The following is a 25,010-nucleotide window of genomic DNA, read 5'->3' on the forward strand; positions in this document are numbered from 1 at the left end:
TTATCAGATAGAAAGCACTTACAACAGTTCTTGGCACAAAATAAGCCTATACTGTATCAGGAGCTAGTTTACTTTCTGCTTGTCATTGTTCTAATTTAATCCTCATAAAAGCCCTATGAGGCTAGGAGAGACTTGTCCAACTCCAGAGCTGAAGCTCTCACATCCACACCCTCTTCTTCTCTTAAGATGTTCTGCACCGTTGAGCCTTGACCAACCCTGGCAGAGCCGGGGCTCTCTCCTCTATGTTGCCTCCCTACTCCAGCCTTTGCTTGCTGGCTATGGGCTGGGGCATCAGCTCTCTGCTAGGCCACCAGCTGCTTCTTGTCTATAGAGTCAGGCTTTGTTTATCTTATTCTTGCTATACAATTCCAAATAGAGGCATGCATAATACACAATAAATAAGTAATTCAATAAATGAATTCATAGTAATATTTGCTGAAATGGCTACCGAATAGTGTGTAATATGCAGTTTGTTTTAAATTACTATTTAATTTAGTACTTGAAAGTATTACAAGCTCATTATAGAAAACATATCCATTTATAAAGAGAGAAAGAAGAGAGAGAAGAGAGAGAGAGAGATTGAGAATATTGTGGACCTTCAATGTGGCCCTTCCAGAAGCCATATCCTCACCTCTGAGACCATATTATAAGTGACTTGCACAGTTTTTTTAATGAACTTTTTATTTTAGAACATTTTTTATGTATAAAGATAGTTCAGAGGGTTCCCATATGCATCACACCTAGTTTCCCCATTTTTAGCATCTTACATTAGTATGGCACACGTCACAGTTAATAAACCAGTTTTGATATATTTTTATCAACAGAAGGCCACACTTTATTCCTATTTCCCCAGTTTTCTCCTAACACTCCTTTCCTGTCCCAGGATCCCATCCAGGATACCACACAGCACTTAGTTGTCCTGTCTCCTTAGGATCCTTGTGGCCGTGACAGCTTCTCAGTTTTTCCAGATCTGCAAAATACCTACATCATTCTTCCCACTGACTCTAGCTGGCCAGCCTTGCCTGAAAAGGATTTTCCCATGAAGCTTCTGGAGGTTAAATGGGAGCCATAGAACTAGTGGGTGGACAACGCTGAGTTACACCCCGCCCCTTTTGAACTCCTGGGGGGGAGAATGTCCAACCCCGCTGTGGGGGGGGTGGAGGGGTGGGGGGGTGGGTGAAGCCTTGGCCAGGGAAAGAAAGACGTATAGCACAGCTTAGAGCCCCTTCCCGGCAGTGACTTTTTAGCTGGTTAGCCAGTTTTTAAATTTTTTTCTCCTCCCAGTTCTTACATTCGGTCTTCCCAAGCCTAGGGCTGAGATATCTCAGGTGAGAGCCACCCTCCTTCTACCTACCCAGCTCTCTGCTTCCCTCCCTTCCCTTCCCTGCTAGGCAGCTCCTGCCTCATAACCACAAACTTTCATGGCAGTCGTGAATCTGGGGAGATCAAAATTAACACCTCATTTTGCCCTTGGGCCAACATTAACCACATTAGCCACACGCCTTGCTGGCTTCACATATACCTTTGTTTTTTTGAGACAGAGTCTTACTATGCCACCCTCGGTAGAGTGCTGTGGCATCACAGCTCACAGCAATCTCAAACTCTTGGGCTCAAGTGATTCTCTTGCCTCAGCCTCCCAAGTACCTGGGACTACAGGCGCCCCCCACAACACCCAGCTATTTTTTTGTTGTAGTTGTCATTGTTATTTAGCAGGCCCGGGCCAGGTTTGAACCTGCCAGCCCCGGTGTATATGGCTGGCGCCCCAGCTGCTGAGCTACAGGCGCCAAGCCAGCCCTTTCCTTTTAAAATCTGTTTCTTCTTTCTTCCTCCCTCTCTCTAGTCCTCTTGCCCCAGCTTCTTTCCCAACTCCGGACTAGGACAAATGAAAAAAAAAATTTTAAGCCTGTCACCTCTGGTCTATTTCTTTTCATCTCCTCAGTTGAATTCCAAGTGGGTAATTGCATTAGTCATCCTCAAGTCCAGTCTTCCCTGTGAGGCCGGCCCCTGAGCTCTGTCTCTCCCTCATTCCTTCAGGGAGCTGGGACCCCGTTATAAAGGTCTCTACTGCTACATTTCCAATCTGCCCTCACTTCCCAGAGACCAGCCGTTCTGATCTTACCTGAAGTTATAAAATCTTCCAGAACATAATCTTTCTCCTTGTCACATATTCCACCTTGCAGCCAATTAATGATACAGGGAGCTAGGGCTGGCAGGAGCCCTGCTGAGAGTGGGGCCTGAGCAGTGGGCTAAGACGGGATGGAATGCGCAGCGGGATTTATGAGAGCTTGGGCTGGGTGGGAAACTTGGCATAACCAAGCTGAATCGCCACACTGGCCACTAAAAACTAACATAAAAGTTTGCCAGTTTTCCCTACATGTTTGACATTTTCTCCGGAGAGGCCACACCTCTCTGTTCAGAGGACAGGGTACGGGCAATTTCCCTAAGACCATTCTCTGTATCTTCTTATCTCTGCCTCCAGCACCCACAGGTACATGGAGACACTTGAAGTCACCCCCGTCTCTGTTTCTTTCTCATTGAGCCTCCATTTTGCATTTTATCGCATGAACCTGTGGGAGCCCCACAGTCCACAATCCCGTTTGGAGGAGAGATATTTTTGCTGTGAGGCTTGTAGTCAGAAATAAAGTTACTTGTCATATGTCGCTTTTGTTATTTAAAAATAAACAGGATGGGGCAGTGCCTGTGGCTCAAGGAATAGGGCACTGGCCCCATATACTGGAGGTGGTGGGTTCAAACTGGGCCTTTGCCAAAAACTGCAAATAAATAAATAAATAAACAAACAGGATGATAGATGGATAGAAAGATACTTTTTTTTTTTTTTAAAAAGAAGTTACAGGAAATTCACTGGTCGTCAGACTCCAGGTTATTACGGTTCTGGGCTGATGGTGCTCCCCTAATGACTCATTTGCTCTTCTGCTATTGGCCATGTGCTTCCTTTGCACTAGCCATGTGGCCAGGTGCTAGGGATATTGAAAGGAACAGGACATCATATTTCCCTAAAAGGGCCCAGAAAATACAGGGAAACAGACCTCTTAGAAAAATTGTGTGTGTGCAAAAATGGGGTGTGTGTTACATAGAGGTATTAACAGATTTCTATCAAAGGACAGAGGGGAGCTAACTAATCTTGGGGAAATTAAGGAAGGTGTCACCAAGGAATTGACATTTATGTTAAATTGAATAAACAGGGTATTCCAACACCCACTCATGTACTGCAATTAAACTCTGGCATTAAGGCTTGGCTCCCATAGCTCAGTGGCTAGGGCACCAGCCATATACACCAGAGCTGGTGAGTTCCAACCCAGCCTGGGCCTGCCAAACAATAATGACAACTACAACCAAAAAATAGACAGGCGTTGTGGCAGAAGCCTGTAGTCCCAGGTACTTGGGGGGCTGAGGCAAGAGAATCGCTTAAGCCCAAGAGTTTGAGGTTGCTGTGAGCTGTGATGCCAAGGCACTCTACACAGGTCAACAGCGTGAGACTCTGTCTCAAAAAAAAAAACCCCTGGCATTAACCACCCAGAGTGAGTGCAGACTTCATATAATGGTTGTTAATTTTAGGTGTTGACTTGACATGATTGAGGGGTGCCTAGATGGCTGGTGAAGCATTGTCTCTGTGTGTGTCTATGACAGTGTGAGCTGGTGGCCTGAGAGAGGAAGACCATCCTCAATACATGCAGGCATCATTCAATCAGCCGGGGCCCTCACTGGCACAACCGTGCTGAGGAAGGAAAATTGCCGGTGCTGCAATTCAGCTTTGTTATGCAAAGAAAAATTTCTCTCTCCCTTTCAGAGTGGGAAGCTTTTCCTTCTTCACCTTTGGACATCAGCCTTGAGGCTCTTTAGCTTTTAGGCTCTGAGACTTGCACCAGTAGCCTCTAGGGGGATCTTGGGCCTTTGGCCTCAGACTTGGGTCTGAACAATCCATTTCCCTGGTTCTGAGGCTTCCAAACTTGGACTCAACCATGCTACCAACTTTGAGTTGTGTTGCCAACTTCTCTGATTCTCCATCTTGCAGATAGACTATCAGTCTACTGGGAGACTTTTCCACCTCTGTGATGATGTGAGTTAATTCCCCCTAACAAATCCTCTTTTACATATCCTATTGCTTTTGTCTTTCTGGAGAACCCTGAATAATACTCCATACAAGTTAAGGGCACAATCCCTCTTCAAAACTGGCCCACATTTAGAAACCAGCCATAAGTTCAGGGGATCTACAGGTTGCTTGCCTGAGAACTACCTACGTATAAATTCAGAGATTCTCATGATCCCTCAGGTTAGATAATTTGCATAATGACTTATGGAACTCAGGATAGATCTATACCTTTAATCATCAATTCTTCTTAGAGAGCAATCAGATCAGGACCAGCCAAATGAAGAGACATATAAAGTGAGGTCTGAGAGAGTCCTGAGTGAAGAGTTTCCTTGCCCTCTTTTCATAGAATCAGGACATATCCCCTTCCCAGCGTGTTACTGTATTTGTGAATCACAAAGCTCCTCTGAACTTCAGTCTCCAGAGTTTTTATTGGGGTCTCACTAGATAGGCATAATTGATTAGATCTTGACCCCCCCCCCCAATTAAACTCAGTCTCCAGCCCCCTCTCTTCTCTGGAGGTTGAGCTAGTTTAAAAATCCAACCTTCTGGGTGGCACCTGTGGCTTAAAGGAGTAGGGTGCTGGCCCCATATACTAGAGGTGGTGGGTTCAAACCTGTCCCAGCCAAAAACTGCAAAAAAAAAAAAATCCAACCTTCTTCTCATCACATGGTTGGTCTTCCTGGTGACAAGCTCCTATCCTGAAGCTATCAAGGGAACTACCTGTGAGTCACTTCATTAGCATAGTGATAGCAATTTGCACAGAGATCCAAGGGGCTCATGAATAACAGAGACTTCTGTCATTTAGAGTATCCCAAGGGTGTTAGAAATGCTATTCCAGGAACCTGGAAAAGAAACCAGACAAATTCTCTATTATACAACCTAAGGTATGCTGGGTAGAAAACGCTGTCAAATGATTAAGGCTTGCTAGAAGTGTAGATTTGAAGGATTTGAAGGTCATTGCCCTACACTGACCAAACCTGGAAAATATTCTTGGTCTCTGTAGGCAAGGTAATAAGGTGAGCTTAGCATTTTGTCTCTTTTCTCCCTCTTGCTCAGTTTTGTATTTTCCTTCACTTCTCTTCCTTGTGGTTCCTTTTCATTAACCCTTCAATTGTTCCCGCCTAAATTGCTTAAACTATGGCCCAAAGCCCCCACACTCCAATGGAACCACCATTACTCCAGCAGTCCTCCTTTCTAACTGCCCTCCTCCAAGGCTACAAGTCAAAGATAACAACTGTGGAGTCCCACCACTTGTCTGACATCAGTTGCCAGAGGTGAAATCATGTGGGGGTTCACTGTATTTCAGATTTTATATTCTTTAAAGCAGTCACAACTCAGAAAGAAAAATCTGGAGCATTGTATAGTGGCTTTAGAAAGGAGAGAGAAAAATAGTGTTCCCTGGGATCTCTGTGATGTGAGCTATGCCCCACATCACACTCTTCCCTTTATCACCAGATTCATCCTCATCCTCTTCTGGGAGGCGGGAAAGAAATTGTCATTGTCGTCGCCTTGCAGACTACAGATTTGTTCCAAAGAGATTGCCATGAAAGGAAGGAAGCTTCCTTTGATGGCACACAAACTCACACATGTTCTCTCTCCCTCTTTCTTCCTCTCTCCCTCTCTCTTTGTAGGGTATTAGGGTGTTGGTAGGGAAAAACTATAAAAAGGAGGTGAAGGTTCAAACTATATGTGAATAAAAACGTTTCTGTCCATGAAAGAAAGATAGGAAATAAAAACTCTCATTCTTTCCAGGAACATTGTCCGATTGGGTAGGGAAGGAAGGATTTTATGTTTTCTTAAGGAGTCTCTAGACCTCTCACTCATTTATTCAACAAATGCTTATTGAACACATGTAATGCTTAATGTTAGGTGTCAACTTGACCCCGTTAAGCAATACCTAGAGAACTGGTAAAGCACCACTTCTGGGCGTGTTCTGGGGTAGTATTCCCAGGGGAGATCAGCGCGTGAGAAGGTGGAGGGAGTGCGGCAGATCTGTGCTCAATGTGGGCAGGCACCATCCAATCATCCGGGGGCCTGGACAGAATAAAAGGGTAGAGGAAAGGTGAATTCTTCTCTCTCTCTCCTGGAGCTGGGACACTCTTCCTTCTTCTCCTGCCCTGGCCTTCTCCAGGCTGTCTGGCCTTTAGACTCTAGGATTTAACACCAGTGCCACCCCTGACCCCCATCTGGGTTCTCAAGCTTTCAGCCTTGGACTGAGAGTTACACTATTAGTTTCCCTGAGTCAGACCCTTTCAGTCTTGGACTGAGAGTGCTACTAGCACCCCAGGCCCTCCAGCCTGCAGATGGCCTATTGTGGAGCTTCTCAGCTTCCATAATCATTTTAGTCAGTTCCCTAATCCCTTCTCACAACTGTCTATCTAACCACATCCTATTGGTTCTGTCCCTCTAAAAAACCCTGAGTAGTATACCTACTATGCCAGGCATTGTACTAGATACTGGAAATACAGCTGGGAATGAAATGGAAAAACTCCCTATGCTGGTGACGTTTACATTTTTTTTGTTTTTTTGAGGAAAGATGAACCAACAAGTATGTAAGATGTTATAAAGAAAAATAGAACTGGCTAAGCAATTAGAGAGTGAGGGAAGAGCTGGATTTTATAGGGAGACCCAGGTGGTCTCACTGTGAGGTGATATTTGCAGTGACTTGAGGGAGCGGGATTATGGGAGAGTTACTAGTGGAGGCAACAAGTGCAAAGGCCCTGAGGTAGAGGTCTTTAATTCTCTCAACAACCCTAGAAAGTCAGTGCTATTCTTATCCATATTTTTGTTTAACTCTTCGCTTCTCCAGTTTCTCCATCTTTTCCCCTTCTTCTTCCTCCAGTCTCTCCCCAGCCTTTTCCTCCATCCTCTCCATCCCTTCTTTTCTCCCTTAATACCAGCCCTTCTAAGTGCTATCTTCCAATTAGCTTGATCTTGTCCAGAAAATGCTAAATTTAAAATTAGGTGGGGGAGCCGGGTAGAAAACGGAAATGTGTTTCAGCAAGTAACACCCAGTCTACTGGTGGCTGCCACACGACTTTGACATCCCACGTGCTTCCAGAAAGCCCTTCTCTGGCTCTGAGCTGCCTTTCGAGTAAACCCGGGCTCTGGGAACCATGGGTGGGTGCTCCATTTTGTCAGGGTCAGTTGTTAGCTCTGAGGAACGTGGGCAGAGGACGCAGGATGGAGACAAAGGGGCTACAGAAAGCACATTCCTCTGCCTGTCAGAAGCCAAACTGGACTCTCACCAGGTCACCAGGATCTGCCAGAAAGATTTCCTGGTTCATGAATTGAAATCAAAATGCTTAACTCTGGCTCAGCTATTTCTGTGGCAGAGGAAACACAAACAGCTTCGCTTGTATCCCATTTTGGTATATTTTACAAAACAAAGTGAAAAATATCTTTTAAGGGCACAATTTCTACATCCTCCTCAACCTATGCCAAAAGGCATGCCACGATCAAGTCCTTGTCCCCTGAAGAAAAACTCCCATTCATATGCGTGAAGATCAGTATCACCACAAATATTAAAGTTTAGTGTGTCTTCAAAGGCACTGTTAAGGAGGGCAATGCCTGGCGGAGGTGGTGTCTGCCTCAGAACAGTGGTGGAAGACACTTTAAGAAACAGTCACTCTCTAATTTTTTGCCTGTTTGGGCAGCGCTCGTAGCTCAGTGGGTAGGGCATCGGCCACATATGGTGGGTTCGAACCCCGCCCGGGCCAGCTGAATAACAAGGAAATTACAATTTTTTGCCTGTTCTCCATTCTTACATCCTTAAGTTCTCCCAATCTTGTCTCTATTCTACAAGACCCAATTGAGTCGCATCGTTCCTGCCAGGAATCTCTCTGTCACCTCCTCCACGGAGCATTTCCCAGCACCATCCGTACTTTACGTCTCTACTGCAGCCTCTGCCACATCGGGGTAGGGTGACTATTCATTTCCATGTCAGCCTCCCTTGCCAGCCTGTGGTTCCTCACAGTCAGCCTCTGGTCACATTTATCTCTGTCTGGTCTAGCCCACTTTGTGGGCCCCTGACGTGTTACGTGAAGGGACAAAGAGGAGCTAATTTTGAAGGAGAATTTGCAGCCATCCCTGAGTTTTACTTCTGACATTCTAGTGCCACTGAAATGGCTTTTCTCGAGGCAGTTTTTGACCTTGAAAGCTCTTCTGGGCGCTAGTGTTCACCCACCCTCCTGGCTGCTTCATGATCTTCACCTTGTCTTTGCATTTTGTTTGATTTAGTTGGAGAGGCCGCTGGTTTGCATCTGGAGAGCACTTGAGATGTTTCAAAACTGCAAAATCCGGCTCTGAGTTTACATAGTCAGTAGCAAGCTGTTAACTCCCAGCACGTGCGGAATCATCTGTTGGAGCTGGAAGAGTGCCCTGGAAGTCTTACATTATTTGTATGTCAAAGCAAAAGAAGGAAGGAAGATTAAAAAAAAAAAAAAAAAGAATGGAGATTATTTAAAAAGGAAACACTTGAAAAATGACTTCATTTGTTCCTTCACTCATTCATGTATTAATTGAATGAGACAATTTATTGTGCAAGAGCATGAAATATTAACTGATTTCCGATTATCCCAGCCACTGTCCTGGGGATGGGAGTTTGAGAAGGGACGTGACTTCTGTGGCTACAGGCCTCACAGTGTTTACGGTCTGGTACTCCTCGGGAGGCTGGGCAGTATGCCTGGCCCAGGTCACATAGCTGGGATACCTAGCAGCTTTGCCCCGTTGCCATGGGGATCCCAGAGCGAAGAGGAGGGAAGTCCTTTCTGGTATCTTCCAGCAGCTTCTAACTCCTTTCATCTCAGCCCGGGCTGTGGCCTTTTCTCCAGCTGCAAACACCCACACTGGCCCTCTAGGAGAGGGAAGAGGAGCAGCTGACCCGAGCGGGCTTTGGACTGAGGGTGATGCATGCTACACAGGAGGAGGAAGTTGGCTCTGCCTCAGGGCTGCTGAGCAAAGCTGCCACGAAGAAAATTATGAGGTGAATTAAACTTTAATTTGATTTTTATTTGGTTTCAGCAACCAATAAAGGAAGAGCAATTTTCCAAGCCCTGTCACTGGTTGGAGGAATGCTTTGAGAACATCTGTTTTATGAACAGCAGCGACCATAAAAGCCAATCCTATATTTGCAGAGGGACTGCCTCCCCAGGCCCTGGAAGCTCTGGCGCTGATCTTATCTGCTCTCCTTTCCCACGGCAGCCCCAGAGAAATTGTGTTTCCTTATAATTAAGCTTAACCGCTGACCTCTCCTGCAGCTGTCCCCACTACTGGCTGTCGACCACTTGTACCACAAAAAGGAAGAGCAGCAAGGTGGAGGTGGGGGGAGGTTAGACGGCCAAAGAGATGGAGAGGGGAAGAACAAGGGGGGGACTTTCATTCCTCTTCATTCATCCTGTCCTCTCGACTTCCTGGAGACTCAGCACCAAGCCAGCCTGGCAATGTCTTCTCTGCTTTCTCGGGGGTTAGGAAGGTGTATAGAGATGGGTAGGCACAGGAGAAAAGTGGAAAAATATTTCCAGTTTGCATAGAATTCCGTTTTTTTTTGAAAGAATAGGAAAACATTTCTTATTTCTTCCTGTTCATCTTCCTGAGATGCCTAAATTGTTTTTAAAAATAAAGACATAATTGATACTAATTAATGGACAGAAATATATATCCATTTCCAAATTGATCTTAGTTTAGGTAACTAGAAGTGATGCTGTACATTCTGTAAGCTCCATGGATGAACAAAATCTGGTTTATGGGCTCGGCGCCTGTGGCTCAAGCGGCTAAGGCGCCAGCCACATACACCTAAGGTGGCGGGTTCAAATCCCCAGCCCGGGCCCACCAAACAACAATGATGGCTGCAACCAAAAAAAAAAAAAAAGGCCAGGCGTTGTGGCGGGCGCCTGTAGTCCCAGCTACTTGGGAGGCTGAGGCAGGAGACTCGCTTGAGCCCAGGAGTTGGAGGTTGCTGTGAGCGTGATGCCATGGCACTCTACCCAGGGGGATAGCTTGAGGCTCTGTCTCAAAAAAAAAAAAAATCTGGTTTATGTAATATCCATGCAGTGGAATATTATTCAGCTGGGAAAAGGGATAAAATGCTGACACACGCTATATTGTGGGTCTACTTTGAAAATATCATGCTGAGTGAAAGAAGCCAGTTATAAATAACAATATATTGTATAATTCCACTTACATGAAATGTCCAAAATATGCAAATTCATGAAGACAGAGAGTAAATAAGGGGTGGCCAGACTCTAGGGCACTGATTCTCAACCTTCCTAATGCTGCGACCCTTTAATACAGTTCCTCACGTTATGGTGACTCCCAACCATAAAATTATTTTCGTTGCTACTTCATATCTGTAATTTTGCTACTGTTATGAATTGTAATGTAAATATCTGATATTCAGGATGGTCTTAGGCAACCCCTATGAAGGGGTCATGACCCACTGGTTTATAACCACTGGTTTAGGGGAAGAGAGGACTAGGGAATAACCAAAGGGTATGGAGTTTCTTTGGGGGGTGATGAAAATGCTCTGGAATTAGCTAGTGACAATAGTCGTACGACTTGGCAAGTGTATCAAAAACCCTGGAGTTGTCCAATTTAAACAGATGAATTTTGTACTATGTGAAATATATCTCAATAAAAAATTCTATAGGTCTGGTTTCTGGGTGTGACCTCAGGGTCTAAGCCACCCAGCAAGTTAATTCCAGACCCTTCAAAGCCTGTGTAAGGGGTTTGAGGGCTTCTCTGTCCTCTGAGATGGGGAACAACAAGGGTTTGGTGATGGTATACATCTCAAAAATATTCCATTAGGTGAGCAAAGTAAGATAGAGCTCAGCATAGAATGGCACTTGTAGACTGGAAGCACATTTGCACATGGATGAGCACTACTTATGCACTGCATTAGGGCGCACACAAATTTCTAGACGTGTAGCAGATACAGGTACCCAGGGGCTGGGTAGAAATGAGCATCAGGGATGGGGGTATGTGGTCTTAAATGAACTGGTGACAATAATAATGTGCCACAGTTGAGTCTGATTACTTTCTAAGGTTATAAAAACATTGCAGGCTCGGCGCCTGTGGCTCAAGTGGCTAAGGCGCCAGCCACATACACCTAAGGTGGTGGGTTTGAATCCCCAGCCCGGGCCTACCAAACAACAATGATGGCTGCAACCAAAAAATGGCCAGGCATTGTGGCAGGTGCCTGTGGTCCCAGCTACTTGGGAGGCTGAGGCAGGAGACTCGCTTGAGCCCAGGAGTTGGAGGTTACTGTGAGCATGATGCCATGGCACTCTACCCAGGGGCATAGCTTGAGGCTCCGTCTCAAAAAAACAAAACAAAACAAAAAACATTGCAGAAAAGATTCTTAGAGAAGATGCTAAGGAGATAAAGCATCTAAAGAGTGATATAAGGGGGTGGCACCTGTGGCTCAAAGGAGTAAGGCACTGGCTCCACGTACCAGAGGTGGCAGGTTCAAACCTTGGCCCCAGCCAAAAACTGCAAAAAAAAAAAAAAAATAGTGACGTAAGGCAAAATGTCATCCAGGCTAATGTGTTGCCCAAGTTATGAATCAAAAGGGAAATGCAGTGACTATTTTAAAAAATCAAAATTATATTTTTATGAAAGGAGATCACATACATTTAAAATGTAAATGAATGTATGTATTTCTATTGTTTTTCTTAAGCCTCACCTTTTTGTGGCTGGTATTTTTAAAGCCGTACCCACACTCCAATCCAACACCATCATTACTTTCTTCAGTGCATGTTACAAGAAGCCTTTCTTCGTGTCCTTACACATTCTCAGGAAACCTCGCATCAATCAGGAGACTTTTTGATTACGTGTGCTATAGAGGGGAACAGATTCAAAATGACTGGTAATAAAAACTAATCTACACACAAAGCGAGACAAACTTTGTTTAATCTGAATGCTTAGAGAGTTTTCATTTATAGAATAAATCTCTCCCTTAAAAACCACGCAACGTTGTGACCAGGGAGACAGGAAATACTACAAGAAAGCTGAACAGTGCAAAGGTAGAGTTATTATCTTTTCCTCACCAGTCTCTCGGCAATGAAAAAAAAAAAAAAAAAACCAACCCAACTCTTCCCAGGATAAGGGCAGATGGAGGCTGAAACAAAGAAGTCAATTGAATTGTTGAAATGGGGTTGTTTTTAAACTCATGGCTAAAACAATAGCGTTGAAAGACAAGGCAGCAGAGAATGGAAAGGTTTTTTTCAATTCCCAGACTGGCTTTGAACATCAAAAGCAAAGCCAGAAGGAAGCTGGGCATAATATTTATCCACAGACCACAGAGTAGGTAGGAAAGAACAACAAAATAGGCCGCCTCCAGAGACCTGTTTGTTACTGAGATAAGGACCCTGTTCCAGAATGTAAATCAACTTTGTTTACAGTTGGCACTGTTGGGGTTTCTTTTTTATCAAGACTTTCTTGATGAAGGAAGCAATATATTGTTTTATATGCTGACACAAACCAACACTTATCTTGTTGCAATCCAGTAGTCCCGATGTAAAAGACAGTCTTCCATCCCAAAGAGAGGAGGAACAGAGAATTGGGAAAGGAGAGTGAGAAAGGCATCATTGAGCTTCCCTTCTTTTTTTTTAAATTCAGACACAGTCTCACTTTGTCACCCTGGGTAAAGTGCTGTGGAGTCATAGCTCACAGCAACCTCAAACTCTTGGGCTCAAGCGATTCTCTTGCCTCAGCCTCCTAAGTCGCTGGGCCTACAGGCACCTGCCACAATGCCCGGCTATTTTTCAGAGATAGAGTCTCATTCTTACTCAGGCTGGACTCAAACTTGTAAGCTCAAGCAATCCACCTACCTGAGCCTCCAGAATGCAAGGATTATAGGCATGAGCCACTGTATCGAGCCTTGAGCTTCCCTTTTGAGAATGTGCATAGTTCAAATTTCCCTACTCCATATCCCTCACCTATGGCTCATATCAGCAGTAGGGTACAGGAAGTGTATGATAGAAACTTCTATTAAGTTTAGGGAGGTAGAGCCTGCGATAAGAGGTCACTTGTGTTTTGCTCCTCAAGGTATGGCCTAGGGAGATGGCAAGGCCTTTATTTTTTGTTGTTGTTGTTTGGCTGGAGCCGGGTTCCGAACCTGCCACCCTCAGTATATGGGGCCAGTGCCCTACTCACTGAGCCACAGGCACCACCCAACAAAGCCTTTAGAGTGGCCCACTCACCCCAGCCTCACTCTGGCATGGTGCTGGAGCAACAGTCCCTGTAGCTGCTGAATTCCTTGAGGACCACCTCACAGCATCCTAACAGCTTTGAGGTCCAGAAGAAATGCTGTGAGAGAGCTAGTAGACCCCAAAGATCTGGAGTGGAGATGAGGAAGGAACAGAATAGAAAGCCTGGTGTGGCAGACATCCACCACAAAGGTAGAGAGGAAAGAGTCATGGCCATGTGGCCTGCAGGGGAAAAGAGAGCCATGGTTACAGGTGGCAGAGTACATCTTATCTTTATCAATTACCTATTCTCGGGTATTCTGTTAGAGTAACATAAAACAGACTAAGACATACAGAACAGCTGTTTAGAGCAGAGAATCTGGGGGTGAATTTTGACTCCGTCACTTATAAACAGTCGTATGAACTGAGTTAGCTTATTTAACTTCTTTGACGCTTAGGGTCTTCCAAGGGCAGAACTTGGAGTTAACCAAGTACTCTCCCTTCAAAACTCAGCTGACTGTTACACTGAAAGAGAGTTAGTTGAATAGCAAGACTAAATGTTCTACTATCGGGAAAAGTAGGGGCTTGAGAGGTAAGTTCAGTTAAGGGAAATAAAAGTACATTTTTATACTCTTTAGGTTATGATCCTATCAGTCAAGATAAACTAGATTATGCTGGCTTGGTGCCTATAGCTCAACCGGCTAAGGCGCCAGCCACATACACCTAAGGTGGCGGGTTCGAATCCCCAGCCCGGGCCCGCCAAACAACAATGATGGCTGCAACCAAAAAAAAAAGTAGCTGGGCGTTGTGGCAGGCGCCTGTGGTCCCAGCTACTTGGGAGGCAGAGGCAGGAGACTCACTTGAGCCCAGGAGTCGGAGGTTGCTATGAGCTGTGATGCCACTCGACCCAGGGGGACAGCTTGAGGCTCTGTCTCAAAAAAAAAAAAAACAACAAAAAAACTAGATTATGCTGTAGCATCAAATAACCTCCAATCTCAAGTATATGACATATCTACAGTGGGTTAAAAGGGACTCTGTTCAATGTTGTTCTCATATCAGGACCTGTGCTGATGGGGCTTGATGATCCAAAATAAGTAAGTGACAGAGGAAAAGATCTCAATCAGGGCAGTGCCCATAGCTCAGTGGGTAGGGCGCTGGCTACATACACAGAGGCTGGCAGGTTTGAACCTGGCCTGGGCCAGCTAAAACATGACAACTGCAACAACAACAACAACAACAACAAAAATGGCTGGGCATTGTGGCAGGTACCTGTAGTCCCAGCTACTTAGGAGGCTGAGGCAAGAGAATAGCTTAAGCCCAAGAGTTTGAGGTTGCTATGAGCTGTGACGCCACAGCACTCTACCCAGGGCGACAGCTTGAGACTTTGTCTCAAAAAAAAAAAAAAATCTCAATCAATAGAGGTTTATTAAGCTGAAGTTTGAGAACAAAACTTGGTTGAAACACCAGGAGGAGAAGTATCTATGAAATGTCCTCCCTGAAGAAGGACTTGGGGACTCAGTTTTAAGGGGAGAAAGAATTAAAAAGAAAAAGGGGGAGGAATTGGGCAGGGAGGCAAATGATTGCATTCTTGTGAGGCCCAGGAAATCTACATTTTACATAATATAAGGTGAATGTTTGAAGAGAAAAAGGGAGTAAAGAAAGAATTAATTATGCATATATCCCTGGGTAGATGAAAGAAAGAGTGATCCTGTCTTGTCACTGTTCTGCACCTGGGAAGATAAACTTGTAACCAAGTTTATTATTAGTGTGGAATCAAACAGACTTCAGTTTCAGGAGCTAGGCTTAGGCTGCAGACCTAATGTTAGAATTTGCATGTTCTTGTTTGTGGAGGTCAGCAAAGAATGTCCTTTTGAATGATCTGTGGGGCAGTCCTTGCAGATGCTGGCAGTCTTTTACCTATCCATGAACATCTGGCTAATGCACAATGTTAGTAACAGTTATTCATTTGGAAGGGAGTGTGGCATGACTCAGCCTCCAGGCTTGACTTTTCCTTTTGCATAAAGAGTTGGTGGGGAGGGTCACCTGAGATTTCTATTTTCCTTTATAAGCTGTAACTTGGCTATTTGCAGAAGAAGAACGAAAGATCTGGAGAGTCTCCCATCAATGATTAAATGCCCCTGTCCAGCAGTGAAACACATAACTTACATTACTTCCACTCACAACTCATTGGCCTGAATCAGTCACAGGAGCCCCACCCAGGCAGGGGCTGGGAAGTATTATCCTTCTCTGTGTTCATAAGGGATGACATGAAAATATTTGATAAATGGCACTAATGACTACCCTAGTAGCTGTACAGTTCTTACCCACTATCACAATTTATGGCTTAAGAACAAAACCAAAACCAAAACACACAAACAATAAAAGCAAAATATATATAGTTCTGTGGTTTGGATGTTGTTTGTCCCCAACAAAACTCATGTTGAAATTTAATTGCCAATGTAATGGTGTTGGAAAGTGGTGCCTTTAAGAGATGATTAGGTTGTTAAGATACATTAATAGCTTTCTCATGATTAGATTAATTCTCCCAGGGGTGGTGGGGTGGGGGAGTGAGGGTGGGGGGTGTGGGGAAGAGACACGATTAGTTCCCACAAGAGTGGGTGGCTACAAAGCAAGGTTGACTTCACGTTTTGCCCTTTTTTGGCACACACCCACTTTCTGCTTTTGCACTCTGTTCTGACTTAGTATATGGTCCTCACCAGAAGTTGGGCAAATGCCAGTGCTATGCTCTTGGACCTTCCAGCCACCAGAATCATGAGCCAAATAAACCTCTTTTCTTTATAAATTACCCATTCTTCGGTATTCTATAGCATCACAAAATGGACTAAGACATACTGATATAGCCGTTTAGAGCGCAGAACTGGAGATTAAATTTTAACTCTACCACTTATAACTGGTAGTATGATTCTTAGCTAGGTTACTTAACCTCTTTCGCACTTAGGATTTCCCTAGGGTTGGTATAAATATTATATAAAATAACTTCCTGGCACACAGAAATGACATAATACATAGCTATTATTTTTATCTCTTTTGTCATTATTTGTTTCTTATTAAATTCCTAATTTAGAAAAAGCTCTGGTTAGTGTAATTCTAGTTAATTAAAGGCTTTTTTAAAAGTTAATTTCTTTTTAAATATATAGTCAGGCACATTTAGCAGACCACATATATTTCCAACAGTGGCCTTCCAGGGGTCATTTTGAGAGATGGACACCTGTCCCCCATCCTGGGATGGCCCTGTGCTGTCAAGACCTGTGGTCAGTGACTGAAGAGTGGTCCAAATTTGGCTTTATAAAAAAGTTATGCCTCATGACTAACACATGTTAAATTAAGGAGAAGGTAAACAAGAGAGAGGTGGGGGGACCACAGCCAGAGCACAGGCATCTGCACCTCCATCCTGTCAACCCTAAACCAACATCAGCATGATGCACAGCTCACAGTCAGTTGGAAGGAACCCAGAGAGTCCGTGCCCTATATTTTGGTTTAGGGTGTGGAAAGGTGCCCAATAGAACCTGGAAAGAGCAGGACTGTCCATCCATCCCTACTTGAGTGCTGTGAGGTTTTAGCAAAGACTAAGGGCAGAAAGGGAGTAGAGGCCTTGCTCGCAGCCCCAGCTGTTTTAGCACAGCTGTCTCCTCTGGCCAGTTCTTCTCCTCCCACTCTGACTCTAGACCTCCACCACAGAGATGGAGGAAACCACATCCTGGACTCGGAGAAGCATTCAGACATCTCCTTTCTTTTGCCCTTCCCTCCTCAAGGAAGAGGGCCAGGTTCAAACAGCAATAAAAACACTTTTGGAAGGCACACTCTTCCCAGAGTCTAAGTGCGTGGGGGGGGGGGAAGGGGGGACAAGCCCCGTGTTCTTTTTAAACACTGGAGACCAAGTACTACAGTTGTGAGCAAGATGCTAGATGCTGCCTGAAAGTACCCATCAAGGTGACTAGGCTTGGCCTGAGGCAAAATGATATTTTGTGTAGAGACAGAGTTGTTGCTATTTCAGGATATCCCCTGCCAACCCGGATTATGTCATAAATTGAACTCAGACAGAGAAGGAGGATGTCCCTTAAGGTGAATTGGGTCATCAGGTCACCCATCCCCCAAGCCACCCCAGGAATAAAACACAACAGAGTCACAGAATTTTTTTTCCCCATAGACCAATCCCCAGCACACGTTTTGCAGAGGGAATATAAAATGTCCTTCAAGGAAGGACCGCCTCAGAGATTGTGTTCTCTCTTAGAATTAATTTTAAAATCCAGTGGCAAGGGTGGGGAGAAAATCCTTTCGCATACCTTACAAAGCACAGGATGAGGTCAAACAGGAATAGCCGAGTTCCTGTCCTAACTTAGTTTGAAGGAAGGGTGACACCGAGCAGGCAAGGCCCAGAAAAGATGCCCGGAATAAAAGAAAGACTTCACAGGAAAAGGACAACAGAATGCTGAAGTAAATTAGAAGTAGAATGGGAATTTAGACCTCCTGGAGGACACAGATGCCCTCTGGAAATCGTGCCTGGAAATGGTGTTGGAAAGATGTGAGACTCACAGGCTCGCTGCCTCCTGAAGCGGCAGAGCAGAATCAGTCTTTAGGTTTCGAGGGTAAAGCCTGGAGCTAGCAACTGCTAATCAGGACGCCAACATCAGAGTTGATTACCAGCCCTGGAAATTGCCTGGGCTGAGGGCAAAACATGTGCGCATGGACGTGATCATTTACGGAGGAGAGTAGCTGAAAAGTCCTTGATACCAGAAACGGAAGCAGGGGCAGGCACAGGCAGAACCAGTCCCCTGAGGTCCTATTCTCAAGGTACTAGAAAAGAGAGAAGTGTAGGAACAGCTGTTTTTCGGACCTGCCTGTTCAGGGAAATGTTACTGAATGAAGAGGGTCCCGCTGACTGTCACTGTCAGCCAATATGCAGAGATGGGGATAGGTTCAGCAAACTGTATTTGTCAGAAGGCCAGTAATTCTGGAGAACAGTCAGAGTGGCCTCTTCAAGACTTCTGTTCAGGCAGTGCCTGTGGCTCAAAAGAGTAGGGTGCCGGCCCCATATGCCAGAGGTGGTGGGTTCAAACCCAGCCCTGGCCAAAAAAAAAAAAAAAAAAAAAAGACGGTTTTGTTCTTCAATTTCCAAAGTCACAGTTATTTGGTTTTTTTTTTTTTTTTTTTTGCAGTTTTTGGCTGGGTTTGAATCTGCCACCGCTGGTATATGGGGCCGGCGCCCTACTCTTTTGAGCCACAGGTGCCACCCCAAAGTCACAGTTTTATACATATAAGTTGAAAGCAAGAACTGTACTAATGCTTATCTTAAACAACAGTAATTACCACAACCCATTACCCATAATAAATAATAATTGACATTACTCATGACCTATATAACAACATTCCGATTCAAAGGTTAATCTTCTAAATCAATTGCCCTAAACTATTCAAGATATACATTTTTAGATTAAAGCTGAGTTTACAAAACAACAAGAATAGGAGACATGAGGTAAAGGTTACTCAGGACCTAAACCCTCCAGGTGACCTGTGTCACATCAGGCCTAGCCTGATCGGCTCCATCTTACTCTCACTACACGTGCTCCCAGTAACAGAACATTGGGGCCTCTGTCTTCTTTGGTGGAGTGGTTCTTCGTCACCTTCTAATTCTCTGCTGCACCCTGAGCTCATTTACATTCCAGTTTTGCATAGCGATGATCATTCCCTCATCTAGAGCCTCAGTTGAGTCACTGGGGACCATTACGGGAACTCTTTGGAAACATGAGACAGCACCGCAGTGCCTTGTGTCCACTGTGAGGAAAAGGAGAAGAGAGAGGCGCTCCTCACACAGACTTTCATGCAGAACACGTCCAGGTAGGGATAGCAGCAGGTGAGGCCCCTTGGGCATCTGGAGGGCCTGGAATAGTGCCCACAGCTCTGGCTCCAGCTGGAGAGGGAGCAGGAAGAGGTCCAGCAGCAGAAGACCGCCCTTGGCATAGACAGTAACGCCGTCAGTGCCCACCTTCCCCTGCTTCACAAGATAGAATTGAAGGGAGATGCCGTGTGAATGCACGTGCACCTCCAGGGTGCATATGCTGGAAACAAATACCAGTGTGACCGTGGTACGTCAGAGGGGAGGCCTTTGGAAAGTGATGAAGTCATAGGATGGAGACCCTTCCTCACAGTGATGGGAGGGAGCACCCACGCACCTTTTGCCCTTGCATCTCTTCTGTCCTTCGAGGACACAGCGGCCAGGCGCCAACTTGCAAGCAGAGATCAGCCCTTACCAGACACAGAGTCTGCTGGTGCCTCAAGCTTGGACCTCCCAGCCTTCAGAACTATGAGAAATAATTTTCTGTTCTCTATAAATTATCCAGCCTCGGGTATTTTTTTTTCATAGTGTCCTTTACAGACAGAAACAGGAGTGGAGCTGGGCAGGACAGCTGAGAGGATCTCTTTACCAGCACACAAGAACTCTTTGGGATGCCCCTAAATAGCTGTTGGGGTGCGGGTGGGAGTGGTGGTGAAGCCTGGAAAGAGGGGAGGCCCACAATAGCAAGTCAAAGCTAGATCCCTAGCATCCTGTCTGTTAGGGTGAGCTGCCTTAGAGCTGCAGGCTCATGTGGCTATCACTTCAGGGCGTTTGAATAAAATATATAATAAAAATATTTTATTATCCCTGTTCACAATTATTTTAGGTCCAACCTTTAAATGTAGAGTCTTCCTCCACTATGTTTTTATAAATTATAGAAACATAAAGTAAAGGTGCAAAGCCAACCGGATGAATTCAGAACAGACCTAGGTCTGGCCATTACTCACAGATGGTGTGAAAAATTAATCTTACAGGGTCCTAGGGGTGAACAGACTCAGTGGCGCTGATTCACACTTACCAAGCTCATAAAATACAGATATAAAAACAAAGATGCCCATTTATTAATACACATTGAGATTTATACCCACCAAGGTGACCAGGTACTCCTGACCCTTGGCCTACACATTCTCTCTGAAGGAAAATGACTGGGAAAGCTCATTTATAATCAGAAGCATTTCAGGTGAGTGTGGAATCAAAACAAGAATTGGTCATGGGACTCACCTATTACTGGCAGCTGGCCGTGCAAGCCTGAGGCATCTGTTTCCACGGCAGGGACATTTGTGCAGGTCAGAACTGAGAACGGCCACCATCGCTGATGGGCTGTGCTGAGCCCACACTTCCTTCCGTCTCTCTTTTATTTCCAGCTCCCCTTCTGCCTACCACATTGCTGCTTTTTTGTTTCATTTCATTTTGATTGGAGGGGATAACAGATTATTCTAAAGGCTCATTCTCCCCCTTTAAAATAAAAAAGTATTGGTATTTTTAGATATATGTTTGTCAATATAGAAAGATATTCATGCTTCTATTAAGTATAGATAGAAAAATCTCAGACTACAGTCTCAATTGTGTTAAAAAAAATTTATACATCACACACAGGGCCAAGTCTAGAAGAACATATATCCCAAAGCATTTATAGTGGTTAGGGCAAGACTTTGTGATTATAGGTAATTTTAATTTTTTCTCTTTTTTATTTGATTATTTTTGTTAATTTTTTATGATGACTTTATATAATTTTTATCATTTTTAAAAGTTAACAAAATGGATTGGCTGAGACTGATGTTTTACAGTCTATTTTGTAGGGAGGGGTATTTTGGAAATTCATGTGGGCATTTATTTGTCACAATGACTGGAGGGTGCAACTGGTATTTTCGGGAGTGGGGGCCAGGGGAGCCATACTTCCTAAAACGCACGGGGTAATCCTCTACAACAAGTGTTCTGTGTCCCATGTGCCTTTGGAGAATCACACTAGACATTTGTGTAGATGAAAACCCCATAGGCAATTATCTAAGCTTAGAATGTAGCTCTGTTTTACATATAAACAAAGCATTTTTTCAAATAGCTTTAATATACACTGAATTGCTAGGAGCATACTGTGTGAATCAAGGGAAGACAGTATTTTGTTTTGTTCAGAATTCTACCAAGAGTCATTCACAGTTTTGGAAAGGCCTGTATCTGACAGTAATACTTCTTGTAATAGTGACTCACCAGTTTAACCACACCTATATCAATCTGTATTTGTAGATGTTGCAGTCACAGTGATTTTAAGTAAAGGGCACAGGTTTCTGGTTCTTTACTATGTCTTCTAGGATAGTTGTGTATTCACATATTCAAATATATTTTTTTATTTACTACTTTCCTTTCATTTTTCTTTATATTATAGGTAGGACATTACATTGATTCAAAAAATTACACGTGTAGATAGGTTATATATCTATGATTTTCATTTTCACAGAGTAAAATTGATATTATGAAATTTTTTCTGGAAAAGTGAAGTATTGTCTCTGGAATGGTTGAGAATCAGGTCCTAGACTTGCTTTCTCCCTGAACTGCTCCATTTTTAGGACCTTCTTTCTGTTTCTCTAACTGCTTGGAGAGGTGGAAGGAGCTTTGGTCAGCCCAGGCTAAGGAGCAAGAAAAAACAACCTCTGAAGATGAATTGACTTGTCAGATTGCTCAGGGGCCCTGAGGTCACTGACTTGCTGAGACTTCCTGTGTTGCAACAGGAAACATCTTCCCCTCCAGCACCCAGCCTCCCGACACCTTCCCATCACAGCCTGGCAACTGGAGGGAGGTTCTCTGTGAGAACACTTCACTCCCACTGGTGAAGCAACAAAGGAGGGATGGCGTCCTTTTTTTTTTTTTTTTTGAGACAGAGCCTCAAGCTATCCCCCTGGGTAGAGTGCCATGACATCACGCTCACAGCAACCTCCAACTCCTGGGCTCAAGCGAGTCTCCTGCCTCAGCCTCCCAAGTAGCTGGGACTACAGGCGCCCGCAACAACGCATGGCCATTTTTTTGGTTGCAGCCATCATTGTTGTTTGGCAGGCCCGGGCTGGGGATTTGAACCCGCCACCTTAGGTGTATGTGGCTGGCGCCTTAGCCGCTTGAGCCACAGGCGCTGAGCCAGGGATGGTGTTCTTTAAGAGAATACCCACAGCTTGGCCAAGCCCAGTGTGTCTTTACTTTTGGATTGTAGACTAAAAACTACAATATCTTCCAAAAAGGCCTGTCTTTTTAGAAACATATCTCCTAGGAAGCATGGACTATCAAGTCTTAGCATTTATTACCTGAGATTATTACGGACTATGAAGTCTGAGCATTTATTACCTGAGATTATTAGGCTAGTCAGGCAGGAGAGGCAGGGCAGGCCACTGTGGAAACAAGACCCTGGCATGGGAAGGGAGGAGGGTCAGGGTGTGGGCCCCACAGGGCTTAGTCACCTTGAGAAGGGAGAGGGACAGGGTGTGGTAGGGAGCCACGGACTTTCCCAAGAGATTGGTAAAATAATGTCGCTGCCAGGAAAGAAAAGAGACAGACTGCTTCCCGTAGGAACATGCCTGGAAAGCTGACATTGCTGCCACATCAGTTGGGTTTGCAGTGAGACCAGCAGGTGGGAAGAAAAACAAATAATTATCTCTGTTGCTGGAATTAGAAGGGATTTTTAATCTCTTCCTTTTCTTGATTTCATAAAAAACCGTAAGTAGTATGTGTACTGGCTGGAGTCTGGCTCCATGATCATACTGGTTGGTTATGAATCCCAGAGCTACCACTTAGGACCTGTGATCTTGGGCAAAATGCTTAACCTGTCTAAGTTTGTTTTCCCAATTGCAAAATGGGGATAATAATAGAACCAACTTCATAGGGTAGGTTGGAGTTCTAAATGAGCTGACCACATCGAGCACTGCAGTCCTCAACAGCTAAAATCTCTACAGGGAACTTAACTTTGAGGGAATGGGTTTCTCTGGAATTGTTCTGGCCCAGCCATGCCTTGAGTGGAGCTCCTGAGGTGGTCACTTCTGTGTCACCTTGGGCCTGTCTCCCCTGCTCTAGGGAGCCACTGGCATTTGGCACCGCAGACATCCTGGTCAAGTCCTCTCCTGCCCTGAAGAAACAAATATCTTATTTTGCTGTGTATAATGTGCTCCCATGTATAAGGGGTTCCCCAGTTTTGGGCCCAGATTTTCAGGGACAAAAGTATGTCTTTTAATTCTTTAATTCAAAATTTTTTTGGTTAATATTTAAGTACTTTTTTGTATTATAAAGGAATTTTGGCATTTATTTTTTAACATATTATGGTACAAGAAAGAGTTACACTTTTACTGCACAAGCATAAATAAAAGAGTTAAAAACATTTATATACATACAAGAATTAGTACTCATCATTATAATGTGCTTTCCTATCCTCAAAAACTGAGGCAAAAAAGTCTACGTGATACACAGCAAAATATGGTTAATGGTACCGGGCCAGGAGAAGGCCAGGAAGTGGGTGGCAGACGCAAACCAGGATAGAGTGGACAGCTGGCCTGGAGAGGGGTCAGCAAGGAGAGAAATGGCCACTGTGGTGACTGGAGCTGGACTTGGGCAAACTTGTGGCTCACAGAAGTTCGCCATCAGTATCCTCTCAATGCCCCCTTTAGCCCCACATCCTGTTTCTTTTATAAAGTTGTGGGCCAGGACTGCAGGATATTCTAATGTGGGATTTTCCCCTTACTGTCCATCAACATCAACACAAATCCTAACTATAAATTACCTGTACTTATTTTTAAATATCATTCTCCTCAACCTCTTTACCCACACTTGGAAATTCCGTCTACTTTTATTTTGGTGGTTCTTTTTTTTGTCTTCCACTAAATCCAACCAATATTTACCAAGTGTAGGTTATGTAAGAGATGATAGTCAAGTTCCAGGACTTAATCAGTATGAGCCCTTAAGGCTTATTTCAGACACACCAAATGTTGAGTTCAGGTGGCAGGAAGGGATACAGGCTTTCCACTGGGAGAGTCAGTAGTGGTTGTGCCCCCATGTCCTGAGACTAGAGAACGTGTGTGAATTCTAGGCTTACACAGGTGTGTGAGCATGGGAGTGACAGAATATTGGGTGGGATGGGTTTGGATGGAAAATGCTGGAATACCTCCTGTCTTAGGTATTCAGAATTATTCTACTTTTATGAATTAGTTCTTCTTTATCTTCAAAATTTTCATAGAACTTTCTCTCTACCACATTCCTTTAACTAAAAGCTTATCCCAAGTCAAGGACCTGTTTCTTTTACTACACTCCTAAGTAGAAGTTTCTTATCTCAGACTTGATGTACACAGGGCCCAGAAATTCAATTTTGTACTTTACTGGGTACAGATGTCTTTAGAGGCTTATTTCCTGCTAACCAAACTTATAGGAGATTGGTGTATAAATCTGCATCATGATTTTCCCTTTGCCATGAGAGAGATCTCTAACCAGTGAACTCTGGCACATGGCGTGTTAGGAATTGCATTCCACTGTTGGCAACAGGTCTTTAGAATGATAATGGCTTAAAGAAGGTTGAAGTTTACTTTTCTCACATGTAAATAAAATTTTTTATGTGGACAATTAAAGGCTGCTAAACTGGCTCTGAGAAGTCAACAATGTTCCTACTTCCTTCAAGAAGCCATCTTTTTTGTGTGGCTTCCATTCACAAGGTCACAAGTGAGACACTACATTTTCAGCCATTGAATCCATCATGCTGGCAGGAAGAGAAAAGGAAAGGAGAAGGCCAAAGGGGATTCCCAGGGGGTTCAATACTCCTTTTTTTTTTTTTTTTTTTGAGACGGAGCCTCAAGCTGAGCCCCTGGGTAGAGTGCCATGGCTTCACTGCTCACAGCAACCT

The sequence above is a fragment of the Otolemur garnettii genome, unplaced genomic scaffold (assembly GCF_000181295.1).
Source record: "Otolemur garnettii isolate 467f Iridium unplaced genomic scaffold, OtoGar3 scaffold00016, whole genome shotgun sequence".
Lineage (NCBI taxonomy): Eukaryota > Metazoa > Chordata > Mammalia > Primates > Galagidae > Otolemur > Otolemur garnettii.